Raw genomic sequence first — 25094 nt, forward strand, 5'->3', positions numbered from 1 at the left:
TCACCTGCTTAAAGGCTGTATGGCCACTTTACATCCCATAGTTTTATTGTCCTGAGGGAGACACGTATTCCTGATCAGACTCTTGTCCCTCTGCGTGGATGTTTATTGGACTGAATTTGATTTAATGCTGTTTGTGATCTCCGTCGAGCGGCACATACTGATGCCCGTCTTGGTCTCGCAGTGTGATTAGTATGCCTCCCACAGCTTTCCCCCTGGTCGTCCCAGCCCACCTGCAGACACACACGTGCAGGTTTTTTGCTTGCTCTTTTCATGGGTCCTTGCAGCCATGCGGGTCGCCAGGGTAACAGCTGGCTTCTCAACGCCTATCTGTGTGTGTGTTTGTTTGCCCTGTGCCAGGTGAGCTATTAACACCAGTCTCACACCACTGCCACCTGCCACGCTGCACGTTTGACCACATCTTTAGCGTGTATGTGTGACGGTTTGTCTGCGTGTTCTGACACTTGCTGGGTCACAATCAGTTTTGTTATTGTGCACGTGTGGGTTGGAGTTATGCATTATGCCATTATCTCGGTGCATACATTATGATGGGGTAAAATAAGTTATGTCTGGTTTACTTCAGATGTTAAAAGAGTCTGATTGATGCTCTGCGGCATCTGTTATGATAAAGGTTTATGCCATTATAGGAGAGTCTAATTCACAAGCTGTACATCTTCAACTAGGCACAGTGTGCACTTCACATAAAAACTAATGAGGACTGAAGCTAGTTGTTTGGCCTTTCATCTAGATTTTACCTATTAAGGGATTGATGTTCTCAATGGTCCCTTTTAGTCACAGTCAATTCACTGTGTTTGTGTATATGTGTGTGTTCATCATGCAATAAGTGTGTTCATTGACAAGATGATTAAATTAATTTGATAATGTTGATAATTATTGTAAACTTTATTAAGTTCGGCTTAAAGGTATAGCGGAAGATTTTCCCAATTTTTTAAAAATAACTGCCCTCCACTTTTTAAAAAAAATGCACATCCTCTCAAGAGGGCATGCACGAGCATAGTTCTTTTCTTTTTACAGAACGTAATTTACATTATATAGCTTGATATTTTATGTTGACAACAGAAAATCACACACACTCAGTTAGAGTGATCGGTTTGGGCAATGATGTGGCTTTGCTGTTTTACAATGTCAATCACACGGTACGGTTGAAATAGATGACTGTACCTACTGTTTAGTTTCCTCTACACAGTCATTTCAGTCTTTTCTCTCTTTATCTCCTCACACACATCTTCCCTTACCCGAGCATTAAACAGCTCATCGTCTGGCGAGATTTTGTAAAATTCCCGCAGACCGTCTTTGCCAATTAGACACCTCGCGTTTCATTGACCCATCAAGGTCATCACGCAAATGCTGAAGGGACCCAAAAGCCTCTTAATGTCCATTCCAGCTCCACCGCACTCTAACGGGGCGCTGAATAGAAGCCAAAGCTGCCATTTTAAACTGATCTGAGACCTGTGCTCGTCCTCTCGTGGGACACTACAGGCATTCATTTGAATAGGGGGAAGCCTCCTGTTTGACAGGACGCTATCGTGCAGAAGAGTAATTGTGAGTCTGTGCTGCTTCTGTAGGCGAGAAAATGGCAGCAAATGACTGCAGCGGGACTGGCTGCTACATAGATAGACACACGGTTATTAACAGACTAATATAGCTCTGTGTTCATTAGAGATTTCCTCCACACGCGGCTCTAATGGCCTTCAAACGTACTGAAAAAGTCCAAATAGATTCTAGTGCTTTGTTGTTAATGGGCAACATTATTTAATTCAGAATACCTACAGTGAACAAATCCTTTTTTGCCCTTCTTGTCGTGTGGCTTTCTTCTTTTTTTGTGTGTGTGATGCAGGGATTGGTATAGAAATATTATTATGGAAACACTATTATGGAAACACACTGATAAAAATGTAAGTATTTGTATAAAAGTGTCTGCCAAGTGCATAAATGTAATGTAAAATAATTTTGCTTGTCAGTTTTATCATTTTATTCTGTTTGGAAAGATGTGTCATCATGAAGGGCAATCCAAAAGTTAGTATCCCTGTACATGTGTATAAGGAGATCTGGGAAGGAGAAGACCTGTGATCACTAGCACTTCAATGACATCATAATTTAGCCTTGATGGCAGCACATATATCAACATATCTGCTGTCCTTGTGCCCAGTGGCAAAAAGACATACATAGCAAGACACATAGAAACAGTGTATTGTACAAAAGCACATATGACTTATACACATATACAGCCAGTATGACTGAAATCCTATATATATATATAAAAGATCGTTTTATATTAAAATGCCAGCATGTTATGTTATTACATAAGCCTAAACATGGTGAAGCTTCAAATCACAAGACTATTGTCATAGTCACAAAACATGTATTAACCCATTAGTTTCATGTAAATTACTTTTATGATGAATATTGGTTTTACCATATGAAGACTAATTTAGATAAAAAAACGTGTTTTCTATACCAAGAAAGTGACGAGATGAAAAACACTATTTTCTGTTACAAACTTTCACATAGCATCTTTAGGTTATAATAACATAAAAAATTTAAATCCATAATTAGATTTTTAAAGATTTATTATAAAAACTGATTTTTTTTCCCGCAAAATACAATAAATCCATGACAATTTTTTAAATGCTATAAATTTATTGAATCAATATATAAATGTGTATTAATCTTTGCCATTTTATATGCATTTAGTTGACTAGGGGTATAGACTGATTAAAAAAATAAACATTAATGGCATTAATTAAAACACTTACTTTGTTATATTAAGAACACTGTCATTGCTGCTGTTATACTTGGGATGTAGTCGCTGAACTTTTTTGACAGCGATCAGCTGTAAAATGTTTTGGTCCTGCTCGATTTTTGTTGACTTTGCGTAAAATAATGGATAGTTTTTCATAAGATCTCCTTAGGTCAGTGTGTTAGCATGACAGAAGCTTGATCCTGTGGTGTGAGAACAAGCAACAGCTGACATTTTTTCATCTCACGAGTGCCTCTCACGTAAATTATTAGATTTTGATGGCTTACATTTCTTCCCCGCCACAGAAAACCACCACAGGTTTATCAATGCCAACAAAGGAATTATTTTGTTTTTGTTTGTTGATCACGAAGTAAAACGTATATAAAGAAAACTAGAATTCTGTTTGTATTCAAAGCACCGCCATTATTGTTTACAATGCTTGGAATGGTGCGCTGTGATTTGTTGAGCAGATTTATTGTGTTCTGAGGATTGGTGTTTATCGCGTTTTGGGAAAAAGGGAGAAAATATGACAGAATAACACGGTGGATATCGGATTTTGCGTAAAATTAAGTTTTTACTTTTTAATACTGACCAGATACAATACTGATTTTGGCGGTAACTAAATTTTTTAAAATGGCGTTTATTGCGTTTTGGAACCAAACTCTTCAAATATAGTTCATTTTGTAAGGTCTTTATACACCACTGACAATATAGTTATGTATATAATATAGCATTTCTGTCAAGAGATCCTTCTTTAAGATACACAGTGCACATTTAACTGAAGAAAGAAAGTCATACATCAGGGATGACATGAGGGAGAGTAAACTATGAGTGGATTTTCATATTTTTGTCAACTATTACCTTAAAAATGTCTTTAATTTTTTAGATTATTTTCTATGTTTTTAACGAACTTGATGCCTACACAGCAAATGATAAAATAAATGGCAAAAGTTTAGCATTATTGCAAAAACTCTTTTATATTATCTAACACCTACATGTAAAAATTCATGTTTTCATAACATATCAGTGCCGTCTCGTGACTGCTCATCCGAGGGGCGCAAATTCAAAATAAGTGTTCAGAGTGTCTTGTGTTTTCCCTGCGTTTTCAAAATATGTGTTTGTTGTGTCATGTGAACCATGTGCATCACGTGTTTCGTCAAAATAAGTGCCTGCTGCACACGCGTCAAAACTGTTTATGATAAAATAGACGCTTACGTTCACAAAATACACGCAAGACACTCCCTTAACAGTAAACTCTGATTATGCGAGTATCTGGCAAACGTGAGCGTCTCTTTTATCATAAACTCTTTAGACGCATCTGTTGACAAGACATGACGCACACAGGATCTCTCGATGCGTAGAACACATATTTTGAAAAAAGGAACCACACATGTCGGGCTACACGCGTTGTGACGAACTTCGCATAGAGCGCCCTCGAAAAAGAAGTCACCGGCCGCCACTGTAACATATAGGTGTAACAAAATCCTGAAAGGATGAGTCACATTCAAGCCATTTTTATTCACAGCTGACAATAAATACTAGTCGAGTTGCGGCATTGCTTGACAACCATAAACAGTGAAACTCAGTTGTAAATATATAAACGTATACTGTAGTAAAATACCTTAACAGATTTCTACCGGTAACAGATTTCTACAGTATTGTCATACAGCCCAACCCTACTATATTTCTTCAATCTTCACACAGTTCATCATTTTTCACATTCTACATCTCTTCCTGGCAATATGACCGTTCCAGCTGTGGCTCCACCTATTTATGTGTCTCTTGGCCCTCACTGATCCGGCACTGCTCTCTATCTGTCTCTCTTTATCGCAGTCTTTCTCCGTCCCGGATGCCTCATCCTGTGTACTCGCACTGGGAAGTGTTTTAATTAGGGACCGTGACCGCCTTGCTGGACGCTATTACAGCAGTACCCTACAATTCACAAAGAGTTGATAACTGTATGTGGGGAGCGATTCGGTATTTTATCCCAGAGCTGTACGCGGGGTGACGTCCCACTGGTCTTTTAATTCAAAGATAAGGAAGCAGTGGGGAGTTTATCTCTCCTTCTCTCCCTCTCTGTCTTTCTCTTATCCTGTTGTTTTATCCAACAGAAGATAGATGAACTTTCAGAGTAAACTTTTTGACTTTTTGTGTGGAAAAGACATTTGGAAAGACAAACAGACTAAATGAAACAAACGTTGAAGCTTGTTATGCACAAAGATTCGATTAAAATTTGATGCGCCAATCAGAAAGTAGTACTTTCTAAATCCTGCCCGCTCAACATGAAAAGGGAGGGCTGTTTGAAAAAAGTTATCTTCTCATATGTATGCTAACATGTTGAAGCATTTTAATATAAAAGTATTTGTTTGCATTAAACCGAAGATAGAAAGTCATATATATCTGAGAATTTTTCCTATTTGCATGAACTTTTACTTTAACAGAGAATTGCATCAGGCACCGAAATTATACAGATTTTTCGAACTATTAATTTTCATTTTATTTAAAGTATGCAGGGTGTGTAGATGACACCATTGTCCTTTCCTCTCCATAACCTCAGAAAATCCCATTATGTGGTATTGCATGTTTTATGTGATGTTGCAGCGGTTAATAGAAGGTGCATGCGGAGGATTTGACCCTCTTCCTTTGAAGGGCACAAATATTGCATTATCATAAATAAGCGTCAATCACCTTCTTCCTGAAATCACATACAAGCTTATATGCTCAAGGCAAATATTACACTGTGCTGTATAGACGGTTTCAGCAGTAACAGTAAAAACAAGCGGCTTTCATGGTCATCACGTATCTTCCGGTAAACTCTGCGAAGAATAAATAACAACAAAGTCCCTTTAAAGAAGTTTATTTATATAACAAGCAACATAAACAACACATAGATTATATAGGAACCCAAAACATTTGTTATTTTTGCACCGCACGTGAGCCCGATGAGGTCTATAGCGTTAGTTTGTGGTACTGAATTGATATTTGGATGGCTCATTTCTATGATAAACTAGTTTGCTCATCATGTAAAGGCACTGTTTTTGCCTTTGGTTGTTGAAGGAGCATACTGTAGTCTGGGTGTAGTGCTTCTGTTTGAAGATGTACTAATGCACGATTTATGGACAAACTAAGATAAAGAATTATGCTTTCTATGACAACGCTAAGAGCATAATCTGTATCATCACTTACTACCTACATGCCAACGATCACACACATCATATATGAAAGCCTGTATGGCGGAAGCACGAGGAGATAAATTATGGAAATGCTGTAATGAATGGTTTGCTTGCTTGAACTCTTCCTCTGTCTTTCACACACACAAACATGCGTGCGTGCACACACACACACACACACACACACACACACACACACACACACGCACACACGCACATATACACAAAGTATCTGAGTTATGACGTTTATGTTACCTTGATGGGGGATTTGCACAGGATTTGGAGGTGTCATTATGGTTTTTCTCATATAAATAAATCTTTCTGTGTTTATGTGTTTCCTGTACATCTGGCAGTCGCTGCTCTATAATGCACTCGATATCACTTTTATTGGGCCACGCTCACAAAATCAAGCGTGTAGAGTTGGTATGTGTGTATCAGCCTCACTGGAATTTGTAAGTATTTAATGAGATGGCTAATTTGTATAAATTCATTTAAAGTGAATTGTACAAAATGTATTAGAAAGAAGCATTAAAGTCCCCATCAAAGTCACTTCCGTGTTGTAATATTTCCAACACAGATTTTTTTACGAATTACTCATATATTGCTGGAGCCTGTATACACTGTAAGTTTATAAAATGTTCGCTTAAATGGGTAATATGAATAAACAGTGCTCATAAACGGCTGTTTAACTCTTTCCCCGCCAGCATTTTTAAAAAAAGTTGCCAGCCAGCGCCAGCATTGTTCATGATTTTCACAAAAGTTTAATGACTTCCAGAAAAACAGACCATCTGCTTTAAAAAAAACAAAAACGTTTCACCGTACCTTCATTGGTTCTCTTTTTATCACCTCTCAAATATGGGTGGGTCTCTTCAAAAACACCAAATTTTGAGCAAAAAGCTGAGATAATTCCATTTTTGTGGAGGACTTTTGATAGAGATCAGATGCGGAGCGATCTTTAAAACATACACTGAGTTCTCTCTGGATAATAGTGGTATTGCGGAAAGCCGGAATTTCTCGTCATTGGCAGGGAAGCGTTTTCTCGGAATTGACGTGTTATCTCGTCAATAGCTGGGAAAGGGTTAAAGGTCACACTCACATATTGTCAAAACTGAAATTTTGTGGCTTTTTATGAGGTCTAGGGGCTATGTAAGTACCATAAGTTACAAAACAGTCATTTAAGAGTCAAATGAACAGCCTGCTTTAAGTAGCTGTGAGTTAAAACGGTTCGTTTGTACTTCCGTAAAATCGCTATGTCACCAATACACAGTCACCGCCTTCAGTCTCCACCCCGCACTGTCCACCGTCCACAGGCCCACCACCTTTTTCCCAAACAAACCCCTAAGGAATATCACACCATGTGAGAAAATGCTGTTCAATCGATGGATGTCAGGAAACTAAATCATTGCACAGGCTTCTGAAAAACATTTATATACGAGAGCAATGGCTAATGTTCATTTATTCAGAAATTCCTCAAAAATTAGTTTGACTTTAGTCGTCTGTTCTAAACATTTCCCAAGTAACTGCTTCAGTGTGGGTCAGTTCTCTAAAATAATCTACTCATCAAAGATGTTGCAGTCCTTACTTTGTTGGGTCCAACCTCAAATCCAAGTAAACACATTAAGTAGGGCTGCACAATAAATTGCACGTGATTGTTACGTGCATCTCGTTTATTAGTAGTAAAGCGGCATCGCCTGCACTGAAAAAACAAATGATTAATTCAATTTACTCAATTTTTTTAAGTTAAGTGATTGCAATCAATTTATTTATTGCAATCAATTTATTTAAGCTACATTTAACCAAAAGTTTTTTTTCTTTTTTTGTTTGTTTGTTTAAATGTAGCTTAATCAAATTGATTGCGACCACTTACCTAAAAAATTGAGTAAATTGAATTAATCATTTTTTTTCAGTGTGCTTTCAGAATGGTTGCCCCTTCTAAAAGAAAGCTGATGGTGATTTACTACTAATCAATGAACTGGCTTTACTGACAAGGTGCGCGATTTATCATGCAGTCCTAACCTTTAAGTTACATTATGGAGACAGAGAAAACTAAAATTATATATCGTAAACAGTTATGCAATAATACATTTATAAATGAAAGTATAGAAATGTAAATGTTTCAGAAAGAAATAATGTAAACTTGAAGCCATACATCTCAAGTAGTTGTGATCCAAATTTCAAGTTAAAATCATAAAAAATGTGGTTTGTGTCACTCTTTTAGTCATTTTACCAACAAAGGCCACTAGGTGTCAACGGTTTGCTGCATACTCTTGTCACAATTTATTCAATTTCTCTCACTGCATTATTATTACTGCTAAAATGATTTAAAATATGAAAACTACATTCATAGAGCTTTCCAACAATATATAGTTTGTCAACATTTTTGAAGATTTATAATAGGATATAGTTTTATAAATATATAATAATTAATATGCATTCCTATGGGGGGAGGCATGTAACAAAAAACGGTCACTACATTATTTCTATCATCAGATGACCTTGAAATATGAAAACTACATTCTGAGAGCTTTCTAGTGATATATAGTTTGTCATGATTTTTTAGGTTTAGAGGAGGGGTTTAATCTTATAAATATGTATAAAAAGTTGGCCTCACCTGTGGGCCCATGACCATTTACAAACTGACTCTCATAACATAATTTTATTCCCAAAATGAAGATGATATATGAAAACTACACTCTTAGAGCTTTCAAATGAGTTTGTCATGATTAGATACGAATTCATATGCAAAAAACTGAAGCAACAGTAGGCGTCTCGTAGGCGGAACAGTGACATATAGTAGGATTATCAATGTTTTAGACGCACTCTTATCATAAATGAATCAATCACTCTCCCTACATAATTTATTTTTTAAAGCACTGAAAATATCTGTATTCTAGAGGCTTAGACCTTTCCAAAGATATATAGTTTGTCACGATTCGATAAATATTTACATCCAAAATATTGAAGTAAAGTCAGGTGTTCCTCAGGAGGAACTGTGACAGTAAAAGGGTTAATTACCGACACCCGCCCTGTTGGTGTCTGTTTTATTGAGTTAAACATGGTAATGTTAAAATCTCTTAGTCTCTGTGTCTGTTGGTTTACTAACCTAACATTAAGTGTACAGAAACTAACATTTTTACTGTACTTCCATAACGTTATTTCAACGGCATATTTCACTCATAAACCAACAGGCCTATCAGAAGAGACTAATGAATATTACTTATTACAGGCCAAAACGACCTGTTCTTAGCGGAGCTCCTGAAACAGGAGCTGTAAAAATATATATAGAGATTATTTTTTGTACTTAAACTGCAAATATATATTCTTAAGGACATCATAACTTAAAATTAAACTCTAGAAACTAGAAATATGTGACCTTTAAATAATATCCTCTATTGAAATGAGTGGAGATTGGACCTGGAAACAGATTTCCTGATACCTTTGAAAACCCTGCTAAAATATTAGTTTTATACATAAATCATCCTATATAATGTAAGGAACATTCTGTGAAAATATAACCTTGATAATTTTTAATACCGACTGAGAAAGGTTATCCCAAAGATTGAAATCAATGTAAATCAATGATTGAAATCAAACATTGATGCTCCTATACTAAGACTTTATTCTCAATTTACCGACAGGGCCATGTATTTGAATCACATTCATAAATGACATTCTTCACAAACTTTTGGATATATTTTTCAGTAAGCTTATGCAATGTTTCCTTAGGTTTTGGCTAATGAGGTTATTTTAGAATGTATATGAATAAGGGAGCATATATTTTGCATCAGTCCTCATATCTGGAGCAAGCCCATGGTGCCTTATATCTCAGTCTAAGCAGTTTTGGAACAGAGCTGTTCATGGTGTAATCATGGTTTCTCGTAACCTCATTTAGTTTCGAATGAATGCCGTTGTCTCAAGCATTTTGATAGTTTGACCCGCCAAGAGGATGGGCCTTTAACTCGACACATTTAGCAAGTATCTGGTTTGTTTAATTTCGAGTATCTCGTGTCCAATCTTAACAGTTAACTTTTCACATGTAGGTCACGTAGTTCCTCCATGGGAGATGCTGGTTGCAGCTGGCTTATTTATCTAATCAAGACGTATGACAATTATTCAAAATATAATTTCTCTTTGAGAGCTGCTGCTAAACTCCATTTAGTGAATGATACTTCTCTAAATGATATATCATTTTGTGTGTGTGAGTATGTATTTGAGATGGGTGAAAAGAGGGTGTTATCTGATATAATGCATCATACATCTCTCTCTCAGGCCCGGAGTGGGTAATCGGGAGAACCGGGAGGATTCCCGGTGGGCCGCTTCACTTTTGGGCCGGTCGAGTTTTTTTTTTTTTTTTTTACATTTGTCACTTTAGTGAGTCTGTCTTCTCTTAAATGACACTTCACAAGTTTCGCATTGACGCTGCAGCGCGCAGCCTCTGCATGGGTTGTACCATGTGAAGGAGTTTTCCCCTCCCCTTCCATAGAGTTGGTTCGGTCCATAGCACGTCTATTCCAAAACTTTTCTCCGGTAGGCTGGGCCGGCGCTACCGTAACAAAACGCGTCTGAGAGGAGGAGGGCGTAAAAAAACAGGTTGAAGAAAAAAGCCATTGTAGGAGGATGCTGCCAAATGTCCAAACTTACAGATTTTTTTTCAAGAGGACAAACAAAAGTGACAACAGGTAACTTAAAGAGAAATAAGCCTAGTAATGGTTAGCATTAGCAACTTAATTATTTGGCTAATACCGTTTTCAAACTATTTACAAGCCAACATTTTTTTTGTTAAAATATTAGCCTTTTGTGTATACATGCGATTCATAGACTTTGCAAATATTATGCAAGCAGTTTCTGAGCAGCAGATAAGCCAGTTCCCCGCTAAAAACGAGGAGGCAATGAGTAAACAATATGAATTAAAGCTATTTAACCCTCAGGTTGTGTTCAGAACCATATAACACCTTTTGTGTTCCCAGTCAAAAATGAGCAGCCTAAAAAAAGCTTATAAATCATTTTTTATGCTATATATTTACCCAATATTGGATTCAATATTTTTGTCAAATTGTTTTCTTTTTAAATTAGGACTGGGTTTTATATTTCTATTTGCACCTGATTAATCATAGGCGTCATAGCATTAGCAATGCTAATAATTTATCAAGCTTTCCTTGTGGAATAGACTGTAACAGGGCTGGGTTATTTTTGACCCACAATGGGCAAATATTGGACAGAAAACGCTGCTGGGCCAAAATCGACCCAATGCTGGGTTGTTTTAACCCAACTGTTGGGTTATTATAATCCATGGTTGTATAACAACAACCCAACATTGGGTTATTTTTAACCCAGCATGTGTTCTGTCCAATATTTACCCATTATGGGTAAAAAATAACACAGCCTTTTTAGAGTGTAGAGGAATATTTTTGTTAACTTCTCATCTTAAGTGAAATATTATTTAACTTTAACCTTATTTGTTTAACCATGATATTATTAAAAACTATAGTAAGAGCTGAACTGTTGCTTTATTTATCCAATTTGAAAAAAGTGCTAATTTGGAATAACACTATGGAAAAAGTGGGCCGGTCTTGGGCCTGAAACTCCCGGGCTGAAAAGTGGCCCCACTCCGGCCCTGCTCTCTCTCATTTTACTTTAGACACATGGGTAGCCACCAGTGCGTCATTTTACGGAATATGCAACGCGGTTTTTACCGCTCATTTGCACGACACATCAATCGTTTTATGTCACCATGTGTTCAGTTAATCTACCGATGGATCAACGCAGCCCAGTGTGAAGTCAAACAGACCTTAACACATCTCATTCAGAACCGCGAGAAGACACAGGGTCATTGCACAGATGATAGATAGAGAGCAAGAGAACTTGTAAATGAACACATAAAACATTATAGATAAGAAAAAGGTTTTAGACATGATGTGCCCAGGTCAGAAAAACTGAATAGAAGATGAGAAATGCGAAAATAATTTTTTATTTACCATACAAAATGTGTGTGTATGTGTGTGTGTGTGTGGGGGGGGGTTATTAGGATGGCTATGTTTGGCCACTACATACAAGAACTGCATAAAAATAGGCAAGAAATGATTTATGGAAGGCAAAAGTCTCTCAAGTTCTCTTGAGGGTACATGAAGGCATCAGGGAAAAGAAAATATTCAATGCTTTTTATCACATTTTTTGTTATCACAAGCACATCATCTTCACCTAAAGTAGTTTCAATCCAAGCGAACTTTGTAATAAAAAAATAAATTATTAATACCAGAAAATGATACAAAAAACCTTTCAGCCAATGATACAACAATGTTGAAGAGTGAATTTGATGACCCTCCCCAGACACATTACAAATAAACTCATTAATCTTCCACTTACTCTTGAAGGTCAAAGAGTACCAACAAGATTAGGCAGTGAACCGGGAAGCATGCAAATTCAATTTTCCACAAATAAGAAGTTAAGATGTCATTAAAGCCCCCAAAACCGAAAACTATATTGGTTGGCCCTTCCCTGTCACTGTCTTTTAAGATCAACCTATATCACCAGGGCCACTTGCCCAGCTTGAGGCAATAAATTGAAAATATTAGTAATAAATACTTTCCTCAGCTTGTCACGCCACCTGTTAGTTTTGGAAACAATCTCGATTCAGATATGTGTATTAAACAATTCAACAATACTGTAAAAGTGGCATGCTTCTCAGCTATGGGTCAGGCGACACTTGTGTTTGTTTGTAGCCATTATACCATGTGAAGGTCACCGGTGTTTGTCTCGATGGGAAGATGGTACAGATACTTCATCTACCTGTGGTGGTCTGCGGTAAATGCCTGTAATGCGGTTTAATCCAGTCAACGGCTTGTGGCCAGGTGGACAGACCTGACGCTAAGCCTAGCTGCCAAGTTCTCTGTAGACATCCACCCCACTGTGGTAAACAGGTGGCACATTTTCGTCATTGGGATCTTCTGCAGAACAACAAATACAAAAATCTCAACAGCTATCCCACTACCTTACTTGGTCCAGGCGGATTTATGCTGGATTGTCTCTTGCTGGTCCAGTTTGTGAACCACCATAGCCAAGCACAGTATCAGATAAAAATGCTAACTAGCTCCATATTACTGCAGCAATACCCTTTTAAAAGTACACATTTGCACATAAAGTGACATTTTAGTACCTCAGAGGTACATATCTGTATCAGGACCTTTTTAAAGGGTTCTGCCCCAGTTGCAAGAATGGCACTTTTTTAACCAAGGACGCATTAATTGGGAGCTAAATGTATTTATTTAAATTTGTTTATACAGTATATGATTCAGCATGATCCAAATTGGTTTGGGAGTGAACCCTATACAATACTGTACAAATTAAATTGTTCTTATGTTTCATTTTGGTGTATAATATATTATATGTTATTTTATGTAATTATTTTCAATAAATATATTTATATTTACATATTTTTTATTTTTTAGAAAACAGGTCTACTAGCTGGTAGTCCAGATGACCCACCACCAAGCATCCTGTTCACCACCATACCATCCTAGACCAACTCATGGTCGTAATCAACAAGCTTTAAACCAGCTGGAAGGCATGTGAAAACAGCTACCATCCTTAGTGTGTGCTCACACAAGACGCGCTATTCGCATGTAGTTGGACGCTTGAACTTTTACTCGCTTCATTCACGCATGAAAGTCGCATGTGAAGTTCTAGTCATTCGAGACATTCATGCTTAAATTCGCGTCATGGGAGGGGCTTATATAGCTCAAATTGAGGTAAACTTACCAGATTGTTCGACCTCCTCACTCACTTTCTTTCAAACAAGATCGTTTTAATTCTTGTAAAATTCCGAAGATCTGTCGTATAGCGATGATGATTGCCCTCCATTCTTGTTTTGTTTTTCTGACTCCGCTCGCTTCACGTTACTGCTAGAGCAAGCTTCTGATTGGTTAACGCGGCGCAAAAATCCGCCAAAGTTCAAATTTTTCAACGCTGAATTCACGTGGAACGCGCCATCCAAGCCATTCGCGCTTACCACGCCGCAGGATGCCTATTCGCGTCTTTGCATTGACTTACATTGCATTATGTAAATCACTCGCGCTTGCCGCCTCTTCCGCGTTTGGTGTGGACGCACCATAAGATGGTTTTAGCTGGATTTCCAGGCAGGGTTTGCTAACAACCTCACACAAAATGCAAATAATAACTTAAACCACGCTATCGTGCTTTGCTGTTTTCCCAGCCCCTGTTTTCCTGTAGCTCAATATGTAGAGCATTGTGTTAGTTTTTAATTCCCAGGGAACATACACACTGATAAAATGTACTGCTTGAATGCACTGTAAGTTGCTTTGGATAAAAGTGTCTGCCAAATGCGTAAATGCGTTTTTATGGTTTTGTAGAGACCATCTGGCCAGCCAGCTTCGCATCAGCTTAGATATCACTTAAACCAGCTTTACACCAGCTTGGCCTGCCTGTGGGACCCTCTAGATAAATTTCAACCAGCAAACCACCTTAAGCTGGTTCCAGCTGTTCGGATAGAACGTGTTTGTACTGTACGCTATATGTACGATGTTATCAGCATGCGATGATTTACAAGCGCTTATGTCGTTTGCCATATTTCATCCGGCCCTAAACCTCCCTAGCTCGGCCCATCCACAATGCCCTTCCTCCAGAGGCATCTCTGTTGTCCCATTGATTTCATGTCTTTTACTAAAGCTTAAAGCAGCACGCCTTTATGGTCACCTGATTTCATCTAAACCCAACCCCGTGTCATAACGCACACTTGCTGGATTTGTGACACATCGAAGGTCACATTGGGTTTGTTTGCGCAGGCCGCTATGTTCCTTTCGGAGTAAAGCTAAGAAAGCGTAGCAAGGGAACGTACAAACCAAATGAAGTATCGAACAACAGCACATGCTATTAGATTGGCTGTCTATGTATATATTTGTTTGTATCCACACGGCTTCCTTTGAATGAACAAAGATCGAAATTTCATAAACTCTTAAGAAAGCTGTGTGCGTGCTCTTAAATGCATGCTGCACACATGCGTCAAGACAGATGGTTTTCACAATTGCACAAATCTGTACTATAAAAAATAAAAGTTGGTTCAACTTTTAAAAAATTACTTTGATTGGTAATGCCTAAAAATTAGAAGTTTTTCTAATTAAATTTTGAAAAAGTTGAAAATGTTAAAATATTTTAGGTGTTAACAACTGCAGTCATTTTTAAAGGTCCCGTTTTGTCACCGTTATCAAAGCTATGATTGTATTTACGGTGCGGAGAAGGGCGGGTGAATTTTAGGAATCAACTTGGTCTCATTAATAGTATGTGAATGCATTTTTGGTTTTAGCCCTCGAGGTTCCTTGTTTTTGACAGCAGGTTCCTGCACTACACCAACACCCATACAGGCACCCTTAGGGTGGCCATTCGTGCCAGTTCCGCCGGACACGTCCCGAACATGTTTTCGAGTTCTTTCTCCGGAAGTCGCGTTGCTCGACCGCATACGTCATCAAGGTTTAATATTTCGGGTTTATTTAAAGAAAAGCAACCGTTACATTTCAAGGTAAGAACGAAACTACAATGATTGTATGTCTTAAAATAAATAAATCTTAATTTTCTAATGTATTTTAACTGAAATGTGAGAACCTCGATGACGTATGCGGTCGAGCAACGCGACTTCCGGAGAACGAACCCGAAAACATGTTCGGGATGTGTCCGGCAAACTGGCACGAATGGCCACCCTAGGCACCCTATTATGAATAAAGTCAAACCGCAGCATACATGCATTGTATAATACCCTATATAAGATTGAATTGTACACCAATTTTATGCCTTTGAAATATTTTACTTCCTTACTTTTGATGCATAAGCAATTAGGCCTTTAGGTAAAGTTGTGCTGTTTACCCATGGGCTTTGGTTCAAAAGAAAAACGCCTGAGGTTGTTTTTGTTGTGTAGCACAGATGAAGAGGCAACCGATGTGCGTTGCGACCCAAAAGGGTGTGAACCTGAAAAAATTCACAGCTGTGGCAGGCAGACTCTGCTGGAGCATGTAATGTTTACCTCTGTTATGGGGGTTTGTATTTAAGCGAATGCCACCAACCTTTTCCCTTAGCTAAGAGTGGATCTATCGAGTGGCAGGTTTGATTGACAGGCCTGAAAGCGGTTGAGGCTTGTCAGCACAAGGCATTTCAGGCAGTTACTAAAACTTAGCTGTCACAGATAACGTCGCAAACGACCCAGGGAAAGAGTCGGCTGACCGGGGGGATGTAACGCCATCCAAAGAACTTACGGACGATTCAAAAGTATTTATAGTTCAATGCGGTCCCACAAATAGCCTTTTTCATACCTGTCAGACAGCGCTGCGCTAGCATATTTCGCATTAGCATTTTTTTCGCTTGCGGTCCCTGTCCCTTAGCGTGCTCTGAAATAGAACCCTAATTAGCTTCCCCAGGTAGCGAAGGGAGAACAGAAGACAATATCTGGCTCCCTGTCAACACACATGGCGCCGAGCGCACAAATAAAGCAGCGCGTGAGGGTGGGTGGCTACAGGAAGCAGAAAACCCACTGTTTAAACGTCAGGGTGCTTCTGCCAGAAAACTCCAATTTTGGCTTGTCATACTGGTTCACGCAGGGAAAACTCGGGCGCAGGTCTCTCCGGGCTGTGTTGATGTACAGATGCAGGTAGCAACAGTCTGCTACAATTTTTCCCTAGTTAGGTTGGACTCCCTTTATGAGCCTTGACAGGGCAGCCCAAAACAGCAGGGACGCTCCGTGGCAATATTGCATCCAGTCTTGAGTGGCAGATTGTTTAGGTATTTATTAAAAGACTTCTCGGTTTGATAAGAAATAGTGTTTCCATTGTGATTCTGTGCTTTCTTGCATCACAGGAAACATTCTTACATTAACCCGATGAAACTCACGTATGTCCAAAACAGTTACTTTTCAGGAAAGGGAAAAAAAAAACACTGTATTTCAAAAGCAGTTGAATGTAGCGTTGTCATACTTGGTACGGCATCTTTACATGTAACCATATTCTTGCCAGTGTAATGATATAATCCACATTTGACCAAAATTGAGTTTAAATGGACATACGTGCATATTTTACAATAACGGTGGTCGATACCCATTCTTCTGATCATTAATTAGAATGGCCAAGTCGCGTTTCATATTGACAGAAGAATACGCTCAGTTTATATTAAATAGCCTACGTCTTAGTTAATTAAATACGCTTAGTTTATTAAATATTAATTATAAATTTATTAAATGTCTCTTGCAAACTATGAAGGGACAATGAATCAATACACTGACATGGTAATTCTAGACAGATACTTTGTTTGCACAGTCCTACCGTAATTTTGTCACTCCTAGAATTACGTTTGGCGTCAGGGGGGAAACGTTTACCTCGATGAAGGAAAGTCATTGTCTTACCAGGCTATGTTTATTCGGCTATCCAGTGCTGAGCTTCGATGAAACTTCACGAGACCGGCGAGATGCGTCCAAAAGGCGGGAGATACTCGGCATGATTGACAGCTTTGACACCAAATGGATATACGTGAAAATCAGATGACATGATTTCACAACTTTTCATTGGCCATTTAGATATGTGAAGCATACTGTATACGGAAATGAACCTGGACATTCAATCCGTCGAAAAATCTCAAAATCGTCAAAATGGACATACGTGGTTTTCATCGGACAGATTTGTAAGTAAATTAAACATCAATGTCAATAATGTAAAAAATATTTGAAAAGACCATGAAAAAATGTGTTTTATCTCTGGTCACAATTGTCTAAGTCTATGGTGTATATAAATACATAAATACACAACAACATTTTTATCAGTTAGGGGATTTCTAAGTGGGCTATTGAAACAAAATTTCCACCAGATGTAGCCATCAAGACAAATATTGAATTCATACAAAGAAATCAGAACATTTAAGTATACAAGTTGAGTCATAATAACCCTGCCCCCTATTCTAATGTCCTAATTGATGGCCTGTAAAGGCTTCTCATTACCCAGGAGGCACACAGGAAATGCAAAATATTAATGCATGTAAGAAAATACGCACAAATCATCTGCCAACCATGTTTAATAGATCAAACACCATTTCTCACAAAACAAACATCACTCAGATTAATTGCAAAATGCAATGCATGCAAATTATGCTTTCTGTGTGCATCTATGCTGTGCTTTACCCTACATGTAGAATTTCACCAAATGCAATGCTGGATGTTTTCCCAGATGCTCCCTAAAATATTGTGTCGAAACAAGAATGAAGAGAAAATCACGCCATCCGTCTTACTAATGTGTGTTTTCCCTGTCGATGATTTAGTGTTTTCCTTGCTGTGATTTCATGTGTAAAGCGTGCCACAACACGCACAGCTGTGAGATCCGTCCTCATCTTCCCACACGGGCGACAGAGAATTGTCGGAAAACTATGGGCATTCAGGCGGTTAATGTTTTGACTGCACGCCGCTCGCTCGTGACACCCACGCTGCGAACGATGTCATAATTGTGCCTATATTGCAGGGGACACCTGCTTCGTACCGCGCGTTCCCGCATCAGTCCAAGCTTTCCGATTTAATGCACACATAATCTGACGAAAGCGATCCGCGCATCTATGAAGGATGACAAACCGTGACTCTGAATCTACACCCTGGTGCTCGGTTCTGTTACAAAGTGCTAATTAAAAGTGTAAGATTATGATTAAGATTGAAGACGGCTACGGAGAGAACTTCACCAAGAGGTGAACTCGAAGTAAAGGGAGCAGATTAACGACAGACGGGCTTTGCTACAGAATGTCACCCCTGCTTATGCAGAGCTAGAACTGTCGATACCTCTGCCTTGATTCACCTTTGAAAAGCCAGAGAGCTTGTACAGAGATGGCAACATTTAATTAGCTGCAAATCTGTGCTGTCTGCTGGCTGGCATTAAATTACATCCCTGACTGATATGACCTTTTTAAATGATGTATCGATTTGTTAATACTGCTTAGCGTTAGCGCCCGCATGCCGCGATGTCATCGTGCGAAATTGAAGTAATATTTGTGCTGGTATTGATTTAGTGAAAGGCGGAAGACGATTTGATATTTTCGTGTCTGTTTGCTTAGCGAATTATTCTTTCCTGCTGGGTTGACATAATACTCCCTTCTCCTTTTCTCTCTCAGACTTACACATACACATTTTTGTTATAAAGAATGAGGCCACTATACGTTGCAATTTATAGTACTACATAGCACTTAACAGGTATATTCAAAATATTTTTATTTTTTATTTATTAAAATTTTTAATGAAACATGACAAGATCACTAAAGCTGATTGGCTGATAGTGTCAGATTGCAGATAGAAGGCACCACTCCTTAGTAACTATCTGGATTAACACAATGCCTCTATATTTTATGTCCACTTGTGTTCTGGTGCCCAATATGTAATTCAGAGCCTCAACTTTGAGTGCCACCATTCCTCTGCTACCGAGAATTCATTGCTGTTTTAGATTATGTATGAATCAAACAGAGACACACTCCCATGAGAACAAAACACAGAGTGGGTCACCTTTCATCACCAGCCTCAACAAAATGTTATGGGGATCTTATCCTTCACCACAGGGGTCCTTGGGGACGCTTGTAAATCCTATGCAGGACCGAATCAGTGCACAAAGGTTTCAAGTGTACTCTACCAGTGACTGTTTTTAGTTTTAAAATACAGTCCTGATTACATTCACATTGCAATAAATGCCTTCTTTTTAGCCTTCTACGAGGCTATGTGTGAAAAGACCAATCACAGTTTAGTATGCAAATATTACAATGACATCATCACTGTCAGTTTGATTGGTTTATCCACCTTATTTTCGATTGTGGTTGTGTGATGTATTTCTTTTTTCTATTCGAGACTTCTGTTTTAACAGCCGGCTGGTAGAAAACAATGTCGTGGGAGCACCCACAAAACATGATTAAAAACATATATTGTAAATATTTACAACACCTGCCATGTGTAACCCAGTGGAAGGATGAAATTAAGAAATAGCCTAATACATCATATAAAGATATATCGTTGACAGGTTTTCAAGGCACAACTATAAAAGCACAGTACCTGTACAGTGGGAAAGCCAGTCGAGTGTTTGCACCTGCAAGTGTTTTTACCTTTTTCATGTGTATGTTTCATTTGTACAAGCTATTATGGCAACCACTAACTGCACAAAAACGGTGATCTTTCTGGATTTAATAATATACATTAACTAGCAGGTCAAAACGGCACATCTGTGTCACTTGCAATATGACTTTAGTGGCTCACAGGAAGTCTCGGGATACACTGCAGAATTTTTACTGTCAAAATTTTTACCCAGACGAAAGAATATTTCTGTGATCGTGGCTCTTCGTCGGTGGTCTTGGGTCATACAGTGAGGAAGTTTTAAAGACGGATGTTTTCCCGGTCTTGCGTCCAAAGGTAGCCTACGATAGTTTTCAGCATTTAGCATGAGCAATGCACAGTGTGTTTACTGCTACGACCTGTGTACCGGTGTTTGTTTACCACTAGCGCATGCTGGTGACGTTGCGCTAACATAAGCCTCCATGTCATCATCGTACAGTCTACATGCTCGTCGTACCCAAGTTTAAACAATTCATGTCGCACAGTGTTATGATGCAATGATCTTATAAGAGCGCAAAAATCCTGCCGTGGATTCCGGGCTTAACACAAAACGCTTAAGTGTGGTCGAGAGAATTAAAAACTGGGTCGCCGGAATTATTTAAGGAAAACGCTACTAGATGCACAAACGTTTAATAAAAGTTTTCGAGATCGCCAACATCGTTTCAGTATCTTGCTGTCGTTGCACAGCGTTCGCTCTGCATAAGCAGATTGTCCTCTCGACTCCATGCGCAGCCCAATCGGCAGATGAGATCAAGTTACTGCAAGAGCATAGCTTTCGAATTGTTCTCACGCTACACTGAGGTCATAGGCTGATCGCTCTGTGCAACGCCACATTAAGTAGAACGTAACAAAGCACCTACTGTTTGTAACACATTTATTCTGATTGACCAGCGTGCCGTGCACAAGTCATGTGCTCAACACGCTGGTATAGACCTTTTGCGTGTTTGCAAACAGAGATGACGTTTTTTGTGGGCGGAGCCCAACTGGTGGCAGAAAGTGAATGCTTCTCAATAGCTGTGTGAAGTGTTTTAGCATTGAACTGAGATTTTTAAGGATCCGGTGTTCTGTAGAAGTCTGTTTCCCCTATATTTATCTTAAGTGTAATGTTTCTTATAACGTTTTCACCAAGTAATGTTTATTTTTTAAATAAATTAAAAGTTTAAATGGCTTGGCTACTAATTGTGTGCATGTATGTAATGTATATGTGTTGTTCTTTATTGGTAAATCAATTATTTTTACAGTATTAATCGCTGAAGTACTTATAAGAGCAATACTATCATGTATTCTGTATAATATCATTTATTAAATATCTCATCATTTCCTGTTTTCAATTTCTTCCTTATATTTTTAGCCTACGTGTTTGTTCTAAAACTATTATGTTTACATACAAATTAATTTGTATTGGCCTGTTTATATATTATTAACACTTTACATCGTGTGCGTGTGTGCTATGTTTATATATTTTTTAGTAAACATCATAATTTAGAACAAACAGGAAAAAGACATAGGCTGAGATATAAGGTAAAAAGAAGTAATAGAAAACGAAAAAAAATACGAAAACTTTAACAAAAATGGTAATATTATTGATATTATGAACTAATTCAAATCTTTAATCTTTCTAAATAAATTATAAACGTAACGTGTTGAAAACACTATAAGAAACACATAGAGGGATCAGACTTCGACAGAACACCAGATATCTTCACTAATTATTTTCTATTCAAATTATTAAAAGATTTTCAGATGATTTCATCACTCTAGTCTGTCCGGTTGAGGGCTTTTATTGCAACCATAAACACCTACGTTTATCCTCAAATGGTGTTTTCGACGACGGTAGGCTATACTATAAAAATGAAGGTCATCTATTTTGGCATTCCTTTTCTGACACTCAACAGCACAACAAAACATTTTCTAGTGAGATATATTGTTCGTTTCACTCGTGTCTCATTCATTTCCACTGTTTTTCTGCCACCACATGCGTGCGTGACATAACTGTGACGTCGACTCGCAAAAGGTCTATACCCATAGATATGTATAAAAAAGGCTAGATGTCTTACGGCTGAGTCTCTAAAGTCATCACCGGCGGCCATCTTGTCTCAGTCAGCTTGCTCACTTGTAGCATTATGTTTTAATATCAAACCAAACCATTTGAAAATTGGTAGAAAATTGAGCAAGTTATGGTTATTTAAAAGTACATGCACCATTAAAACACAATGCTACAAGTGAGCGAGCTGACTGAGACAAGATGGCCGCCAGGTGCGGAAGTCTACCTCCATTGGCCAGCAGCGCGGGCGAGACATCTAGCCTTTATTATACATATCTATGGGTTTACCTGCAAGTCTTGCAGCTCACATCAACTTCAGGTGTCCAGAGACACATCCAAAGGTAGGAAGTTTGAATGACACCCACATTTTTTGCTTCCGAAGTGCATGCTGCTGTCAACTGGTACTGTGTTAGCAATGCATAGATTATGGCTTTGATTAAAGCAACAAAAGAGTTTTTTTTACCTTAAAATAATGTTTCCAAAAAAGTTTCAGTCGTTCATCCACTCGAAACAGGGTGAACGCCACTTTCACATTCGCTTTGCAGCCCTCTATCGGCCAAAACCGCACTAAAGAAGTTTCCAACCGTCGGGTCGCGGTCCTGTAGTTCGAGTGAAAACTACAAATACTACAGTCTGCTGTTAAAGCACTGCTGTATTCCTCCTTTATTTCCTACTCTAAACTACCTTGTCTTTAAAGTCTCTGCACTCTGTGTCCAAAAAATAGTCCAGTCCTACATATAAAATCATTAGCAGGGTCAGTTAGCACAATCTGCTGGTGTGTTGCTGGGATAGCAGGGAGAGTTACTGAGAAAGACACTACAGTAAACATCTTCTTAAGTGGTTTATTGTGAATGCTTTTATCAAGAATTAAGCAGTCACAACACAACAATTACCAGTCCATCATTTGGACAATATTTAACGTTTAAAGGAGCCCCTTATGAAATTTTCTGCAATTGTTTTCTATTCTTAGCTGTTGCGCATTTTAGGCCCCCTTTGTTTTTCACATGTCTTACCATAAACCACAGCTGTGTTTATCTGACTTTGTTTTTGCTGGAACAAGCAGATGTAATCTGAGTGAGTGAGTGAGCGAGCGAGCGAGCGAGTAGTTGGTGAGCGTGTTAATAGTGTTAGGCTGTAGGCAGGGTGCCGTTCTGGACCGACTCAGCTGCACATGCATTTGATGGATCACTTTCCTGTCAGATCAATTTCAGAAATGCATTGGAACTGAAGAGACTGAGTGAGAACAAGAGAGACATCAAGGGTTGGTTTAGGGTGGAGTAAAAAGGGTATGGAACCATACAGAGCGAAATAAAGGCAAGACGCAGCGAGAGAAGATCGCTGCAAGAAGGAAACGGAAAACAAAGATGTGCTAAAACTGTAAAGATAGCGAATGCGTGGGAGACTGAAAGGTAAAAAAGAAAAACTATCCGGTATTTCTCTCTCTATATATATATTTATAGCAGATGAGGACTTGAGGCTAGAAAAACGGAATGATCTCTTTCACCCATGTGTTGAAACTGACTATTAACTAAACTCCTCCGCACCGACTTAAACCCACATTCATCGATTCGCACGCCACAAATATAGAGAAAATTTGCACATGCACGCTCTCCAACGCAAAAGGAGCAGCAAAGGTTAGGAATTCTGGTGTGGGTGAGAGAAAGAAGCTATTGCTCAGAAACGTCTAGATGTTTATCTCCATCCATCCATCCTCCGAATCCACTTGTCCTCTGCAGGGTCATGGGGGCAGGAGCTTATCCCACCATCTTGGGCCACAGGCAGAGTGCACCCTGGATAGATGGTTGATGTTTATCTGTGATGGTGAAATAGTGGAGTGCTTGGTGTAGGACCATAGGTTCACCAAACAACCTACACAGATGTAATAAAGGCATTGATGCAGATTCCACAGTGGACCACCTCCATTCAGGTTTCCTGTTTGTTTAAATAAATCTGAAGTTTCGGTCAAAGTTTGAGTCTGACATATCAGACCACTCAAGCAAACAGAAAAAGGTCTTGTTGACCACAGTGCCAATGAACTCAACTCTCAATGAAGTACCTCATTTATAGATGTCTCTGCATGACTGAAATAGCAAAACCTTTTAAACATTCCCAAAAAAAAACACTTTATCTCTGCAGTATGCTTTTAAACTGGAAGAAATTACTTTTGTAGTATTTTTGTCTTATTTTTAATACAAATATCTAAAAATTCTTAAATCAAGATGTATTTTCTTGATGAGCAAAATAGTTAATAGTTAAAAATAGTTTTTAGACAAAAATAATAATAATAATTTAAGTAAATTTGTGTTTAAAACAAGTAAAAAATTCTGCCAATGAGGTAAGAAATTTTTTTTTAACACTTAATCAGTCCCTCCAGAAAAACGTGATAATGCGATCGCATGATTCAATGCATAATCAGCCAAAGTCTGCATATTTTCAAATAGGCCGCACTTTCACCGCATAAATTACATTCATAATCCCTGCATTTTCGTAGCAAAAAGTCACATATATATTAGCAGAAAGTTGAAAAATGTTGCATTTACTTCACACAAGCGTCGCCATGTTCCCTGTTGCCATGGAAACATTATCAAGTGACGCAATTACGGGACATGAACATCATTGAAAAGCTGCAAAGGCTGCAAACAGTTTCCGCAGTTTTTGCAAGTTATCGCATAAAATTGAATAAAAATCTGGCACATTCAATTCCATTTTTTTAAGAAAATGTGCCACAAGATCAAGGATTTTTTCCCCGCAACAATCGCAAAAAAACCAATTAATTCAAGAAAATGACAATTTTTACCCCATTGGCAGATTTTTTTGCTTTTTTTGCAAATTAAAATGCTTTTTCTTGATCAGCAAAACGAATAAGTCTAGTTTTTAGACCAAAAATATCAAATTTAAGTGAGTTTGTGCATAAAACAAGCAAAAAAATCTGCCAATGGGGTAAGCAAAAAAATCTTGAACATTTTTCTTAAACACTAAATTCAAGAAAAATGTGCTTACCCCATTGGC

At 38.3% G+C, this 25094-nt stretch overlaps 1 protein-coding gene and 1 long non-coding RNA gene across 3 annotated transcripts in view; both read left to right on the forward strand.

Moving 5' to 3' along the window:
* The window catches only part of LOC141363191 (uncharacterized), a 479244-nt gene that overhangs the window by 213012 nt on the left and 241138 nt on the right, over positions 1–25094 (forward strand). The gene's annotated exons all lie outside the window — the stretch shown is intronic.
* LOC129444805 (zeta-sarcoglycan) overlaps positions 1–25094 on the forward strand; it is a 399770-nt gene that overhangs the window by 181745 nt on the left and 192931 nt on the right. Inside the window, exon 1 of one of the 2 annotated variants that reach the window (XM_055205726.2) lies at positions 22946–23494. The exons of the other annotated variant lie outside the window; for it this stretch is intronic. The gene's annotated coding sequence lies outside the window, so the exon portion shown is untranslated. Of the gene's footprint in view, positions 1–22945; positions 23495–25094 lie in introns of those variants that run through there. 2 annotated transcript variants of the gene reach the window in all.

This window comes from Misgurnus anguillicaudatus, chromosome 3 (genome assembly GCF_027580225.2).
Source record: "Misgurnus anguillicaudatus chromosome 3, ASM2758022v2, whole genome shotgun sequence".
Lineage (NCBI taxonomy): Eukaryota > Metazoa > Chordata > Actinopteri > Cypriniformes > Cobitidae > Misgurnus > Misgurnus anguillicaudatus.